We start from the raw sequence: 16,385 nt of genomic DNA, 5'->3' as shown, positions 1-16,385 counted from the left end.
TTCTCTCCCCTGACAAAGGAAAACAGTTTTAAACATAAATCCTGCACCGACTTGGGTGGATGTTTCCACCCCCGCCCTGATGGGGGCCGAGGGTGTGGGCGATGCCTTGTCTCGGGCGTTCATCACCGCGGAGCGCGCGGGTGGCAAGCGTGACAACCTGGTCATGTGGCGGTGATATACGGAGGTTTGGGAGAGGGCCCCAGAGAGGGGACTCGGCGTTCGTCCTTCAAACACAAAGTCACGCTCTTTATTTATTTATTTGCTGCAGGAGGACAGCTTGCTCCCAACTGCCCCGTGGGGGCGTGAAGCGGGGGCCTGGGAGGAGGGGAGGCTGGGCATCTTTCATCTGGGCTCCCTGAAGAAGCCGCCAACGGCCCCCCAGTGGGTTGGGCCTGGATGGCCGGGCAGATGGATGGCCTGGCTCTTGCATTTCTTTCCAGGACTGCTTGGTCGTTTTGACCCTTGGGATGCTGGCATCCCCTGCTGCTGGCCACTCCAGGATCCATGCCAGGGTCTTTGACAGAGGATCAAACTCATGGATTTGTGATTTTTTTTTTAAAGGATTCTTTTTCTTCTTCTTCCCTTTTTTTTTTTTTTTGACACAATAACTTTATTTATTTATTTATTGTCATGTGGTGCTGAGGATCGAACCCAGCACCTTGCACGTGCTAGGCGAGCACTTTACCACTTAAGCCACAACCCCAGCCTGGATTTGTGATTTTTAAAAATGCATCTAGGGTTCCGTGGGAGCCATGCTCCGAGGTCCATGCCTGTGATCCCCCCTGCTCAGGAGGCTGAGGCAGGAGGGTCACAGGTGTGAGGACAGTCTAGGCAATTTAGCCAGACCCTGTCTTAAAAAAAAAAAAAAAAAATATATATATATATATATATATATATATATATTTGTAAAGTGGGGGGACTGGGGATGTAGCTCAGTGGTAGAGTGCTGTCTAGCAGGAGAGAGGCCCTGGGTTGCATTTCCTGCCCCCTGCCCTACTCCCCCAGTGGGTTCTGTGAGATTCGCCCACTCTGTAGAGATGAGGAGGGATCCTTTTCTTGCCCACAGTCTGGCAGCCCTTGAGGAAAGAGGAGCGAGAACTGTCCAAGGGTGAAAATTTGCTGTGGGAAAAGAGGAGAACCTAGTTTTTCATGAACATCTCTCCATGGAGGGAACCTCGGCGTAAAGCCACCCACAGACATTCTCTTCTCAATCCTGAAATCACAGCACAAGTCTTTTGTACCCAGACTTGTTTTCCTCTTGGTAACTTGCTGTGTGAGAGTTCCGCTCTGGATACCTAAGAATGTCCAGGATCTCCCTCTCCCTTGGAGTGCGGACTAATTGACCATCATGCCCAGGATGAATGGAGTCTGGCAGCAGAGGCTGGCTAAGACCTCTCCCTGGGATCCTGAGATGTGTGACCCTGGTCCCTGGCCCTGGGCATTGTGTATGAATTTCTGTCTCATCAAGCTTGATTTTAAACTCCCCACTTGAAGAACTGTGTGCCTCTGGTGAGAGATCTCAGGAAGACCACTCATCTTGTCATTGAGCTGGCTTCCTTGTCCCAAATCCACACCCTTTCTTGTGTTCCTTAGTAGGATGATGAAGCAATTGCCTCCCCAAACCCTTTATTTTAAAATCCCTTTTTTTTTGGCCAGGGATGCTGGTGGTACATGCCTGTAATTTCAGCGACTTGGGAGTCTGAGGCAGGAGGATTGCAAGATTGAGACCAGTCTCAGTCATTTAGTGAGACCCTGTCAAAATAAAAAAAATAAAAGGGCTGGGGATGTGGCATTTGAGTTCAATCCTTGGTATCAAAAACAAACAAACAAACAAATAAAACAAAATTAAAATCCCATTTTTTGATTCCTTCTTGGGGACATAGCTAGAACAGGTGTGACAGGCCTGCAAAGTGTCCTCCTGGTGGCAATTGGGCATCTAGGCTGCTTTCAGTTCAGCTGGATCTCACCTCCCACCACAAGCTCTTCTGAGTCACAACAGAGAAGAGCCACAGGGTGGTCACGTCCTAGCTCTTCCATATGGCAGCCCGGAAGTGGTGCATGTCACTTTTGTCCCCGGTTCACTGGTCAGAGCTAGACAGTGGCCTCCTCAGCGGACTGCACGGGGTGGGAAGTGTGGGGTGACGCGTGGAATATTTGGTGAGTGCAACTGTTTCTGCCCTGCCTCACTCTCAGCAGGCAAGGCTGCCCCAGGGAGCTGGGGGACAGCTGCCGAGAAACTCAAGGACAACCTGCCCTGCAAGATTCAGACTACTTACTTATGGTAGGTGGGAGCTGGAAGACCCTAGAGAGCAGCTAGATCTATTTCCGCCTTGCCCCATTTTATAGATGATTCAAGTGCAGCTCAGAGAGACTCAGGGGCTAAACTCATGGTCACACAGCGAGTTCAAGGCAGGGCTGGCCCAGCCAGGGTCCCCAGAACCTCACAGTTCAGCATTCTTATCCCTATAATTTTCCTTGGCCTGATCCTATGGGGCAGTGGGTGTGGGGAGCTTGCTGGGGGTCACACACCTCAGGATCCTAGGGCCAGGTCTTAGCCAGCCTCGGCTGGCCGCCTGACTCCATTCATCCTGGGCATGATGGCCAATTAGTCCGCACACCATTATGCCGCCTTAACTGCTTTAGCTGCGGCCAACACGGGAGTGCATGGCAGCTGTGCTGGACGGCGGCAGTTGTAATTAGCAGAGAAATCAGGGAAGGAGGAATGTGAAGCTTTAATTGTGGCGCAAACCTCAGAATTGAAATAACTCTGCTAATTGTGCTCCGTGTGCTTATTAACATGACTCGAGTTAGTAAATAATGCCCCGGTCTGGGGCTTTCTCTTCCCGGTTGTCTTTGGGGGCTGAGAAGGAGAATAAAAACATCTTGTCCTTCTGTAGCAGGCACTGACAGTGTGCCATGCACACACCTAACTGCTTTGGGTGAAACTCATTGGGACCTCACAATTTTGAGGAAACTGAGGCTGAGTGAGGCTCTGTCCTGTTGCAGTAACAGAACAGGCCAGTCTGGCTGCGGGGCTCTTAACCGCCGAGTCACAAGAACACACCTGGGTTTTGGTGTAAGGTAGGGGTTTCTCTCCTGGGATCCTGAAGACCCCAGGGGAATGTAGCAGGAATTCAGGGAATCCATGAACTTGGCTGGGAAGAAGTTACATCTTCATTTTCTTTGAACTCCCATTGATTTTGAGTATCTCCTTTCCTTACTGTGCTGGAAAAGCACCGCGCCAGCAGAATTAGCAGAACTGGGATTTATCACTGATAGACATCACAAGCATTTCCGTATCCCATTACAGATGTTTTAATACCTTAAAAAAAATATATTTGCTCATCACGACTTCCTGCCACTCGATCTTGTCATCTTCTGCATTCATAATAGGCACATTTATCACTATAACAGGCATTTATTTAAAAACTCTTTTGGTGATACTTTGATAAATCGAGTTCCCTTTGCAATCCTATATATTTTAAGCTTTTAAAGGCATGGTTCTGAGAAGGATCTCGTAGGCGTCACCAGAATGCCCAAGGCGGACACGGTGTAAAGAAGGTGACAGATCCCTTCTGGAGGGCCTCTCTGGGCCTTGCTCACTGGCCCCAGAAAACATTTCACTTGCAAGCCAATAAATTAGGCCCTGGGCTGACCCTCTTCCTACTTTGTCCAGAGCCGCTGGCAATTCCTGGGAAGTGCCAAGTTCACACCTTTGTGCCAGCTGCCTCTTGGCCTGGCCTGCTGCCCCCAACTCCTGGCTCCTTGCCACCTTTTGGGATGGAGGAAGTGCTGTGCCTCTCTGTCCCTCTGAGAGAGCTTCCCCAGCCACCCCCCGCCCCCAGGCTGGGTGAGGCAGTCCTTGCCCAGGGTGAGCTCCAGAATGGCATCTATCACGGGCAGCTGCCTTAGAGACAAGTGAAGGGTGATGGAGAGGCAGTCTTCCAGGACCCTGGGGTGCTGGGACACCCGGCCACCAACTCCGCATTCTCCTCTGGATGAAGACATGGCCCTGTCAATACATGGAGTTAGCCTTACGAATCTGGAATGTCAGGGAACATTCTCTGTAACATTCAGAGACTGTCAGGGTCAAGGGTGGGGTGGGTGTCATGAACCCTTCTGCATGAAAGGGCAGTGTTATCCCCCGGGGCAGAAGTGAAGGAGGGGGCGCTGACTAGACCCCAGGGACTGGGGACCTACACAGCAATGGGTGGCGTGTGTGTGCCATCCACAGTGTATCTGCCATATGCCAGTGGCCCCTTTCTGCCATCCCTCAGCTCAGAGAGATGCTGTCAGCACCCACTTGCCCTGGCTGAAGCAGGCCAGAGACCCCCTCCCAGAAGACCCTTAGCACAATTAAGCAGGAAACCCCCACTGTATTTGTGGCATGTAAGTTCCTCTTCTTATCAGAGATTTTTTTTTTTTTTTGCACAGGATGTCAGGAAAAACTGCAGAAGGACATTGGGATGGGTAGTTTCCTCTTTTTATAAATGCCAGGTTTGTAGGGGAAAAAAATAACTTGTAAAAAAAATAAAACCAACTCTGTCCAGTCTAAATTAAAAATGAAACAAAAAGCACTTGTCACGTAAACCTTCAAGCCCCTCCTTCCACTGGGTATAAAGTTCAAAGAATTTCTAAAATCTTTGTTCAGAGGAAGAATTTTTAGGCGAGAACCTCTCTGACCCCTGCCGTCAATCAATCTGCTTCCTGAAAATTCCTTGGGTGTCCAGCCTCTTGTGTCCCACATCACAGCAGCTCTCTGGAGGGAGCTCTGCATGCAGAATCTGAGGCACCGAAAGGCTTCCTGTCTGGCCAGGGGTCCCCCGGTGGAAAATCCAGGAGTAAAACCCCGCGCTCTGATCCCAGAGCAGCACTCTGAGCATCAGACCTATCGGATCGTGGGTGAGACGCATGCATGCTCCAGAAGGTCTTGTATAATTCAGAAACTTGCATAATTCAGGACAAATCCTGACAAACTTTGGTAGGTGTTTCTGTTTATCAGCGAAAGTGGTGTCTCTGTGCGGGGAGCGTGCAGACAGGGCTTGCAATTCACCAGGCTGACAGCTTCAACATTCTTCATGCTTAAAAAAAAATGCCAGGGATACATATTATTTCAAATTTTGCATATAAAGTGAGGCTTTATTAATATCTTTATATCACAGTGTCAAATTCACATGATGCAAACTCTCATAAAACAAGGAGACGCTTATTGCCCGGCAACTTCCATTTTCATCTCTCTGGGGAGGCTAGACCGTGAGCGGCTGCACGGAAGTCCTCACTTGTGTGTCTCCTGTGCCTAGCACAGGGCCTGGCACCAGCTCAGGGAAGGCTGTTGGGCGAACTGGATTCCACCTGCAGCCGTTTGGCTGGTTGAGATGTGGGAGTGGGAGAGCTCCCTGGGGGTCGTACCTCTGAATAGTTTTGTGCATCCTGGGTTAGCAACTCCTGCTTTTCCTGTGCTAAAAAGGAAAGACAGGGCCGGGCATGGTGGTTCACACCTATAATCCCAGCAGCTTGGGAGGCTGAGGCAGGAAGATCGCGAGTTCAAAGCCAGCCTCAGCAAAAGCAAGGCACTAAGCAACTCAGTGAGACCCTGTCTCTAAATAAAATACAGAATAGGGCTAGGGATGTGGCTCAGTGGTTGAGTGCCCCTGAGTTCAATCCCTGATCACCTCCCGCCCCCCCAAAAAAAAGACAGGGAGGAGGCACTGGTAACTGATAGGGGGAAAGGGGCAGGACGGCCTTCAGGTGGGCAGCAGGTCGAGTGCTCCATATTGGAGAGCTGTGTTCGGGGCACACAATGGCCTATGCTCAGGGTGTGGGAAGGGTCAGGGCGTTGGTCGGCCAGTGGGAAACCAATTCTGGATCACTTAACAGAAAGGGGGTTCAGTGGAAGGGTCCCACGCCTCCTATAGAAAATGAGGCTGGAAAGTGAGTTTTGGGGACAACAGTAGCCAATGGGATGATCACAGAGCAGGATGGGGGGTGGGGAGGCAGCTGGCCAGGAGGCCCCAGCGCAGGTGAGGCCCAGGGATTTCAAAACAGGAAGGCTGGGTGCTGAGAGGCAGGGGTGTGGGCCTGGGTGTCCCTCTTGCAGAGGTAAATGGTCAGCCAGGAGGGACGGGGCAGGTCACTTAGTTTCTCCTCCTTACGTCACAGTGGAGGGAACTGAGGCCTTGGCCAGTAGCAGTGATACAGCAGGACCAGAGCTCTCTCTCCTGGGCGCTGTCCCCAGAGTGGGGCAGGGTGTCTTAGAGTTTTGAAGGCCTGCACAGCCTCAGTCTCCATAGCGCTGGGTCAAGGCATCCTGCCTGGCCTCTCTCCGGCTCTTCCCGATTCTCTCTTAACCCAGAGAACCTGGGACCCAGACCAGCCCTGGGAAGTGCAGGAACCGAAACCTGATCAACTCTAGGGGTGGACGGCATCATGGCCTTGTGGTGGGTGTGTGGGGTGGGGGAGAGTGCATGCGGCCCTGAACAAACCCAGCCTGCCATGCTTCTACGTGGGCAAGAATTAAGGTGGGAAGGGGCCCCTGGGAGTAAAATAGAGAAAAGGTATTCGGGAAATGTGTAAACCCTGGGCTGGTTCTGGTGGGTCATTTTTATGTCCCTTTGTGTGCCACCTGCTTGTGAATATATAAACCCAGGTGATTTTTTTGGCCAGAGGGATACGGCTACTGCCTGTTCTTTTCAATTCACTGGGCTTCATCCCATGGACTTTGCTGCTCTTTCCTAAGTTCACCTCATGGCCCAAAGTGGCTGCTCCAGTACTAGTCATTACATCTCCATGTACCCAGTAGGAAGGCAAAAACTCGGGAGGAGGAGCCCCTGACTGACACCCACTACGTGCCAGGACTTTGACTTATCCAATACTTACCCCAACCTCTCAAGACAGTTTTCATGGCCCAGGGTCCCAGGCGAGATGCCAAGGCTCAGGCGCCTTAATCACTTGTGTGCGTCAGGCCCTTGGCCCGCTCTGCAGTTGAGGGCCGAGCTGGCACCAGGACTCTGACTTGCTGATCCTCCAGTGGATCCCATTTTCACCCTGTCAGCGGAGAAGCTTGTGGGGAGCCCGTGAAGGAGGGGGTGAGCCTCTTCAGCATTCTGCGCAGAGACCAAGCCCTCTGGCTCCCCAAGGAACACAGATAATCCTCCTTGGAGATTAGTCACCAGTGTTGGCCCCCCGCCTGGGGCTGAGTTTTTGCCAGAAATATCAGCCAGGGCTCCTGAGAGGAAGGAGTCAGCAGGGGACCCTCTTTTCTTATCTAGGACCTGCACCAAGCCCACAGCCAGCTCCATCACCCACTGGCAGGGCTGTCACAGGCCCTGTGGGGGCTGAGATCCGGAGCTGAGCCCAACTGCTTCTGGGACAGAGACTTCCAGGTCCTATGTGCATTTTCTTCATTCTTTGTAAGAGTCCTGCGTCGGACCACCCAGAATAAAGACATTATTTCCCAGATTCCTCTGCAGCTAGGTGTGGCCATATGACCCAGCTCTGGACAATGGGACAGAAGCAGAAATGGTATGCACAGCTTCCAGGAAGTGTCTTCAGAGAAAGGGGTCAGGGACTCTTCCCTTGCTGTTTTTTCCTTCCTTCTGGGTACAATGTGGATGCAACGTGGAGCAGCCACTTTGGGCCATGAGGTGAACTCAAGAAAGAGGCTAAGGAGCTGCAAAACTGATGGAGCCCGAAGGGTCCCCGACACCGGAGGCACTGGGCCCTCACCTATGTAGCTAAGGCTGGACCCAGATTTGATCCATAGAGCCCCTTCCTTGCTGTGTGACCTGGGTTCTGCCTCTGTGGACCGCTGTTGGCTGTTGACAATACCAGCTGCACATCCGGGCACCTCCTGTGCCGGGGATAAGGGGGGAGTGGGCCATTGGGGGGCTTCAGTTCTAGGAGGACAGAACATAAGGAGAGCTGGGGCCTCCGTCAAATCACCACTGGAGAAGACAACAGTATAGTGAAGGGAAGGCCCTTGGGGACAGGGCCGGCTCCTGGCTTTGCTATTTGCCTGCTGAGTCCCCTCGGGCAAGAGGTTTTCTCTGAACCTCGGTTTTCTCATCTGTTAAGACACTTAGCTGCTTCCCAGGGTGTTTTTGAGAAGCAGAGACCATGCAAGTCTGGGCCTGTTGAGGTAGGTGCTCTGTGAGTGGCAGCTAGGATTTTTGTCATGGGTTTGTGAGGCCAGAGAGCCGAGCCCTCTCTAAGAGCTGATCCCACTGGTCAGGGCCCCGCCCTAGGCAATGGCCAAGGGAGTAGTGGGCTGAACCCCCACAACGGGGGAGAGGCAGGAGCCCAGGGGAGGTGTCTGGGAGGGGCACATGTGAAGGGGGGGCAGATGGAGAGCTGGATGGGCCCAGAGCCCCGGGAGCCCAGCTCTGCCCCCCAGTTTGTTTGGGACCCCACTGAAGTCTAAGGCCGCTGGATAGTTGGTTAGACGATCAGAGACCAGAACCAGACGTGCCTCCCTCCAGCCCCCAGGAGCTCTCTCTGGGAACCATGCCCTTCCCTCTCTTTCCTCGAAGCCTGGGCATCCCTGGTTAGGATGCGGATGGAGGGGAAGGCGGTCGGGGGTGGGGGTGGCTGCGGAGCTAGAGAAACACCCAGGGACCGGCAGCCAGTGGCTAATTAAAGGCTCCATGTCAAAGAGGAATGCCAAGTAGGTAATTTCCATGCCATTTGAATAATGGGAAAAACGTTTACCATTTCTCCAGTTTGCCTGTTGAATAGAGAGAGAGGCAGAAAGGGAAGGGAGGGGGGAAGGTCGTGTTTGGAGGGGCCTCTTGGGCTGCGGAGAAGTGGGAGGCGGGGAGGAGCTGGAGGGGATGCGGTCTAAGGAAGGGCGGAGGTGAAAACCGGAGAGAAGCCATTTTTCACCTGGGAAGGTCCCTGGAACCTGGGCTGGGGGACAGAGTGGCCCCGGGAGAGGATGGCAGGTCATGGCAGCGGTGGGAGGCCATGAGCCTCAGAGGCAGTTTATACAGATTAGAGAGGGCCTGGCGGGCCTGGTCTTCAGGCTACAGGGCCATCGGGTGTGGCTGAGGAGGGGCGGATGGGCCTAGGTGGAGCCACTATGAGGACCCAGCCTCCCTCCCTAGCCTCCTTCCCCAGCCTCCTCAGGGCCTCTAAACAACAGGAAGCTGTGTTATGGGGCTATGGGGTGCAGAGGGCCTGCAGCTCTGGCCTCTCCCTGGTACCCATCACTTCTTTTCCTTCCTGAATTTCCGATGGTTTGGCCTCTGGGCCTTGCTGACCTTGGGGAAGCTGCCCTCTTAGAGCTGCCAAAACCTGGCAGGGGGCCTGTTGTATGCAGACCACCCTGTCCGGAGCCCAGAGCCAATGGACGCCTACACTCCAGGTCACTGATCGTCCCTCTCCCCAGGCCCCAGCACTGAAAGACTAGTGCTTACCTTGCACCCCAGAACTCACTGATGTGACTCCAACTGGCAGCCCTGAGCCTTCTCCCCACACCTCACCCTCTCCTTCCTCTGGAGACCAGAATCAAGCCTCCTGCTCACAGGTCCCCCTGCGGTCCCTCTGCCCTGCATGGCCTGGCCTCCCACACAGAATCACAACACGTCACTAGAGATCCTGCCTCGTATCGTTACCTACTGACAGTTGACAAGTCTCCCTCCGACCTCAGTGGCTTACGATGACAGCTTCTTCAAGTGAGGCATCTGGGGCAGCCCAGCAGGGAGCCTCTGGCTTGGAGTTTCTTGGGGAGCCGCAGGTGCTGGCCCAGGCACCTGAGGGTCTGCTGAGGTCTGCAGAATCTGCCCCAGGAGGCCACTCTCCCAGATGCCTCACGCGCAGGCCTGGCAAGAGGTGCCGGGGTGGTGAGGAGCCTCAGGTCCCTGCCGTGGGGACAGCCTCCTAGGGCTGCTTGAGTGTCCTCACAACACGGCGACGGAACAAAGCAGAGGCAGCAGAGTCCTCAATGACCTAGCCCCAGAAGTCACATGCGTGCAAGGTCCCCTTGATGCCACATCTTGGGGGAGAATCACGCAGGGGCATGAACTGCAGGAGGCTGGTCGCTGGGGGCCACCAGGGGAGCTGGAGGCCACAGCCCCCCTCCTGCAGTGGGACCGAGAGCCAAGGTGGCCTCCCTGCCAAACAGGGCAGGGCTTCCTAGGTCCACAGCAGGGCGGGTCTCTGCCACCTTGGAGGTGGGAAGAGCCTGCTCTGGTTTGCAGGGCGGGGAGGACAGAGGACCCAGCCTCAGAGGGGGGTGTCCTGGGAACCGCAGCACATGGGGTTTCACTTTGGATAATCAGGCCTCCCAGAGCCCTTTGCAGCAACCATTGGCATAACCACCCAAATAAGCACCACTCTTTCCTCTGAGCTAACTCTGGGCTCTCAGTTTCCAATCGGCTTCTGTGCAATTAAGCCTGGTGTGGAGCTTTCCTCTCCTACACCCGTGGCCACGTTTCTCCCTAGATGGCCTGAGCAGGGACACAGCCCTGTGGAGACTCTGCTCGCTTTCTTCACACTGACCAGGGCCGTCCAGGCCGGCTCTTCTGTTTCCCTCTTTGGTAAGGAGGTGAGGGACTCGGGATGTCAGAGGCAGAAGGGACCTTGGACTATGTGGTGTAACTCCTACATTTTACAGATAAGGCTCAGAGAGGGCCGGTGAGAGCCCAAGATCACACAGCAAGCTGGTGGCAGCAAGGCGGGGCAGGGAGAGGACCAGCTCTCCCGACCCCCATGCAGGGCATTTGTTGGCTCAGCTGGGCATGCTCGGGGGCTGCCCTGACTGGTGTTTCCAGATGGGCCTTTGAGCTAGGGAATGGAGAGGAAGGGGAAGCCGCGAGTGTGGACAGGCCCACATGGTCTGGGCAGCGAGCATGTGTGTGTGTGTGTGTGTGTGTGTGTGTGTGTGTGAGTGTGATGTATACACAGGAAGACCAAGAGTCAGGCCACACTCTGGAGACTCCATGCTTGGTGGAGGAGAAGCAGGGCAGGCAATGATCAGAGAGGGCTGGTGCAGATTGATCCAGATGCTGCGGCCCTGGGGCCCGCGAGCAGGTGCTTACAGGTTGGCGGGACACAGAAATGGGCCCAGGCAGGGAGAGCCAGGGAGGCGTGGACCTGCCACCAGCTGCCCAGGCCCCCCGGCTCAAGGAGGAGGGGGCCCTGGTCCTCCGGCCGGTGCTTTCTCATTGGCCTCTGAGGCCTGCGGAGGCTTTGACAGCTTGCGGGTGGCCTCCCTGGGTCCCTTTCTGGCTGTCACTTCCTACGTCGATGGATGGAGGTGGCTGGAGCCGCTGCTGACCAGCGCCAGTTTGACCCAGTCATCTCTAAGTCTTCATCGCGGGCAGTTGCTCTCCCAGATGGTCCTCCGTGGTGAGCTCATTTGGATCTTGGCCTGAGCGAACCGTGATTCAATTTGGAAACCGAAATCCGTTGGCGTTGGGGAAACCTCATCCAGGCTCCAGAGCAGACGGCTCCTGAGGCATTCATTCAAAGGTGACGTTTCTCTCCCCATCAGGCTAGAACCTGGTCATCAGGTCTGCCCTGGTCATCAGATGGCAGGGAGCCCCATGTGTGGAGGACCGGTTGTGCCAAGCACAAGCTCTACCTGTGTGGGGTTGAACGCTCCTGGTGCGGTACAATTTCTGTCACCTTTTATAGCCAAGGAGCCAAAAGACCAGAGTGGGGAGGCCCTGGCCCAAGCTCACACAGCCAGGAGGAGCTGAGATGGCGTTGGAAGCTGGGCTCCGGTGACACCCGTCTGGACACCTTTCTGATACCATGTAGGCAGGCAGAGGTGGCAGGCAGGCTCCTACCCCCACCTTCAAGCCCTACATTGTTGGTTTGGCCGAAAACCCCCAGGGATCTGGTGAGGAGGGGCTCCCCAAGGCAGCCAGACTGGCCACCTGCAGGGCGCGGGTTACAGAGAAATACTGACACTAATTGGGGAGCCAGAGCCCCGACATTCCTATTTCCTGTCTTGGCTGCTTGGCCTACAAAAGGGCTTTGTCTTAGTTGGCCCCGTGACAGTGTCTTGTCATGCTCTTCTTGCCTCCTTCAGGCTGGCTCCTTAGGACTACACAAGGACTTCCCCCCTCCCTGTCACCATGGACAGGAGACCTGGAGTACAACTGGGCGGTTCATCCAACTTGCTGTGTGAGCTTTGAACAAGTTGCTTAACCTCTCTGGGTCTTCATTTTTTCCACCTGAAAAAAATCGAGGGTGAGGTTTGGAGCAGATGTGGCAAGGTCTAGGGTGACTTCCTTCCCATCATGAGGCCCAGCATTTGTGAGGGCAACGGGGAGATAAGGCCTGCGGCTCTTCCGAAGCCAGGTTGCCCAGAGGAGAGAGTCCTCAGGGAGAGGCGACTTTGGTGAGTTATATTCTCTTTAGAGAGAGATGCTATTTGCATGTAATTGGCACTTCTTTGGATGCCGGAATGTTCTGACATGCCCTCTCCAGGCTCCTCCTCCCACTGCCTGTCTCCCTGATTTCTAGGTCCCACCCCCAAGCAGTGCCAGCCCTGGCCCGTCCAGCCAGCTGGGTAGCCTCGCTGCAGGAGGGTGGCAGAGTGTGTGCCGGGGTCACTACTGGGCCTCGGGTGCAGCCCCGCCCGGCTTCAGAGTGTGACTCAGCTTCGTAGCACCCAGAACCATGCACCGTGACTCTGATGTGTCATTTCTAAAGGAACAAAAGCTCAGAGAGGTTGGGCAACTTGTCCCCAGCGACACAGTGGAGTGGCAGAGTCAGCGTTCTGGCGCCATCTGTGCAGATTGGAGCCACGCTCTCCTCCCTGCTCCAGGCCGGGGATGTGCTACGGGGACGGGGATGGCCCAGCGCCCAGGACAGCCCAATTGCTAGGCAAAATGTGGCCCCGGGGCCAGGAACGTGGGCATCGCCTGGGACCTGAATCAGGGTCTGCATTTATCAATGCAGGACACGTGACACCATGCCCACCCTGGGTTAGGTCTCAATAATCTCACTTGAGACACCATGTCATTGGAGGGGGTGGGGCTCAGTATTCAAAAGAAGTGTTGGAAAAACATGGTTCACTCCGATCATCTGTTTTTACAGGTGAGGAAATCGATGCTTGGAGAAGGGCAGGGACCTGCCCAACACCACGGAGAATCGACAGCCAGAATCCAGGTATAAAGATTGGTGTAAGGAGCAACAAGGAGCCCGGGAGTCCACTGTGAGTGCTGGAACCACAGCAGCTCAACCTTGCCTCAGTGGCCCACGTTCTTCCTGTTCCTTAGCCTGGTGTTTTGACCCTGGCAGAAGATGGCTGCTGTTGCTCTGTACCTTATATCCATGTTCCAGGCAGGAAGAAGAGAGAAGGAGAAAGGGTAGAAGTTATTCTTCTAGTTTAGCTTTTTTATTAAGGGAAGGATGCTATCCCCAGAGGCTTCTTTGTCTTAGGTCAGAACTGAGTTGCATGGTCATTCTTAACTGGAAGACAGCCAGGGGAAGGGAGGTAGAGAGGCGGGCTTGGGTCAAACCTCTGTCGGTGACTGTCTCCCTGTCTAGAGATCCTGAGCTGAAATTCTTCGGGGTCCTAGAATTGCAGCCTGTGGGATGGAGTGAGGTGCCTCTGAACCAGAGATGCTGCCCCCCCCAACACCTATGGTGCGAATGTCCCACCCCTGTTATGAGAACTATTTGGTGCGGTGGGGGGGTGGTGTGGGTAAAAGCTTTGCTGAACAGAACACCTACGTCCCCGAGGGCTTGGCGACAGGGGACCTGGATTAGAGGGAAAGCCACTGGGGCTCATTCTAATTCTCTGATTATCTCCCCTGCTCACAGACCCTAATGAAAACATGTGTAAGAAACCCACAGGGTTAATTTTGCCGAAAAAAAAATTCCAATAAAGCTCCATTAGATTTTCGCGTTAAATTAATGTAATGGATGCTTAAAAGCCATGCTAATTAGGCTTCCTTATTAACAGGAATGTCAGGTGGATGGGTTGTGGCCCGAAGCTGACATTTTACATCCAGGCAACCTGCGGGAGAGAGTTTGTCAGTGGCCGGGAGACGCCACCTCATCTGCTCCCCGCTCCCCGACTCCTGCTCGGGCCTTGGAACGTGGAAGTTCATTGCCTGGGGCCGGGAGCATTTTCTTCACCAAGATGACAGAGAATAAATTGTTTTCTGTTTGTTTATTTTGTTTTCTTTCTGTCTCTTGTTTTCTGTGGGGTTTTATTTATTTTTTAATTTTTTTTTGCATGTTTCCAATTTTCCCTTGATGTCTCTGCTAGGGTCTGGGCACCAAGAAACCTTTGAGCGCTCGCCATTTCCCATCAGATCAACCCAGAATTCCCTGACCTTGGCCTTGTGGTGTGTGGCCCCAGTTCATCTTTCTGGGCTCCCGTTTCCCTCCATGTGTACCGAGGGTCCCTCCTCGGCTTTGGTGATGGCCCCCCAACCCCGTCATCTCAGCCTTCTGACACTGACTCTTTCCCTTTAGCAGATGGAGAAACAGGCAGCTAAAGTCCTGGCCACTCAGTTCCTTGTCCCCCTTTACCTGACACACAGGTTGAACTCCAAGTTTCTGTCCCCAACTTCTCCCATGTCCCTCCACCTCTCTGCTGGGCCAGGCAGAACGTCTTCAGGGTGCCCACGTGGCCTGCACCAGGGCCTGGAGCTTGGGACCTCCAAGCCTCACATGGCGTTTGGGAGAAAGCTCGATTTGACAAAGGGTGACTTAGGGGGCAGAGGGCAGGGAGAGCGGGAGGGTCTGGGCCCCCCTCCCCATCATCGTGTGCCTCTGGCCCAGGTTGTGGGTCTGCAGACCTGTTGCAGACACTGCCCTCCACCCAGGATCGCTGACCCTTTGGTCAGGGGACATTGCAAGTCTCCCAGCAGTCTGGACGTGGGAGCTGGCTGTGACATGGCTAGCTGGCTTCCGGGGTCTCTGGGGCCCGTGGGGCATTGCAGGTCAGAGGTGGGTTGTGGGGAGCCAAGAGCCCTTCAGGAAGCTGAGCTTGGGGGCAACCACCCCGAGGGAAGAGGGAGAAGCCAGGGTCACTTTCCAGGGACCCTCTTCCCACAGCATAGTCCATCCCTGGCCCCAGAGGCCCAGAGACTTCTCCCCAGGGAAGTGGCCTCTCCACATCTGAACTGGGCTGGGGGGTGGAAGGGGGAGGGAATGTGGGTGTCATTTGAACCTCTGTTTTTCCTGTTTTTAGGGATCTGTCAAGTGTCTGCCCAATCGCCGGGGCTGGCCATTCCCCCTGGGGAGGGGTCTGGCTTTCCCTCTGGGGTCCCCGCCTGCTGGGCACCCAGGGCAGGGTGCATTCCATGGCGCCCTATGGGGGGTTGGGGAGGGGTGACTCCTGTGGCGCGACGGTCGGCAGGAAGGGAGGGACATGGATCTCGGGAGCCTCCTCAACAATCCAAGTCCTCACGGCTCAGAGAGGAGGAAGAGGCACCCCCATCCCCACCCCAGACCCAGCTGGAGAAGCTGGGGATGCTCAGAGCCATCTAGAGGCTCTGGGCCTGAAGCTGGAGGAGATGCCCGAGGAGGAAGTGTTTGCTGATGTGCAGGCCGTGGGAAAAGCCGAAGCCAGCAGGGTGTGCGTGTGGGTGTGCATGGGTGTGTGTGTGTGTGTGTGTGTGTGCTCGCGTGCGTGCATGTAACACAGGCCCTTGCTGCAGAGCCAAGGCGGGGTAGGGTGGGGAGTACGCCTCCTACCCTTGCACCCTGGGGATCGCTCAAGACAGGGCTTATCAGCAACCAAGCCTGGGCTGGCCACCGGCAGGGAGCTCGGCCACTGCACCTGTTGTGTGGGGAGGCTGGCAGGAAGAGGCCCAGCCTTCCCTTGCTGACCCGAGCTCGCCTCTCTTTCTCCCACCCCACGGCTCTTTGCCTTAAGGCAGGCCTTGTGGAACCTGCTCCTGGGCCTTTGAAAGACGAGTGCACCCAGATGGGACCCTCCTCGTCTGACACCTTCTCCCTGAGCCTTCTTCGAATGCCTGGGCACCCCTCTCTGCCTCCTAAATCCTGCCCAGAGGGCAGGAAGGAAGCCCTGGCAAGGTGCATGAACCCAGATGCCCAGGGGCTGTGAGTCTATGTAAGGGAGGGGGAGGGGGAGGGGGAGAATAGGGACCTGGAGGCAGAGGGGCTGAGCTGCCAATCTGGGCAGGACCTTCCCTGACCACCCGGCGAAGGCCATCAGCGCTGCCACTTCAGTGGCACAAGTGGGCGGGGTCCCAGCACATCTTGGGAAGGGTGGCCTGGTGGGTCCAGCCCAGTCCCTGGGCTACTCCAGCTTCCACTCCGTGGTGGGCAGCTCACAGCTCATGGGTTCATTGGCCACCGTGGCAAGAGAACAAGAGGCAAAGGCCCCGGGTGCAGGGGAAGTGCCCAGGTACCGTTGCCCTTCCGGGCCAGGCAGGATGTGGGCTGGGAGAGAG

At 55.2% G+C, this 16,385-nt stretch overlaps 1 long non-coding RNA gene across 1 annotated transcript; it reads left to right on the top strand.

The window, feature by feature from the left end:
• The first annotated feature begins 12,693 nt into the window (after positions 1-12,693).
• On the top strand, positions 12,694-14,131 carry LOC125613160. Its single transcript, XR_007343656.1, has 2 exons — positions 12,694-13,119; positions 13,919-14,131. It is a non-coding gene; the product is annotated as an uncharacterized LOC125613160 (long non-coding RNA).
• Positions 14,132-16,385: the final 2,254 nt, after the last annotated feature.

The sequence above is a fragment of the Marmota marmota genome, unplaced genomic scaffold (assembly GCF_001458135.2).
Source record: "Marmota marmota marmota unplaced genomic scaffold, marMar, whole genome shotgun sequence".
Taxonomy (NCBI): domain Eukaryota; kingdom Metazoa; phylum Chordata; class Mammalia; order Rodentia; family Sciuridae; genus Marmota; species Marmota marmota.
This window is presented reverse-complemented; position numbering and strand designations above follow the sequence as displayed.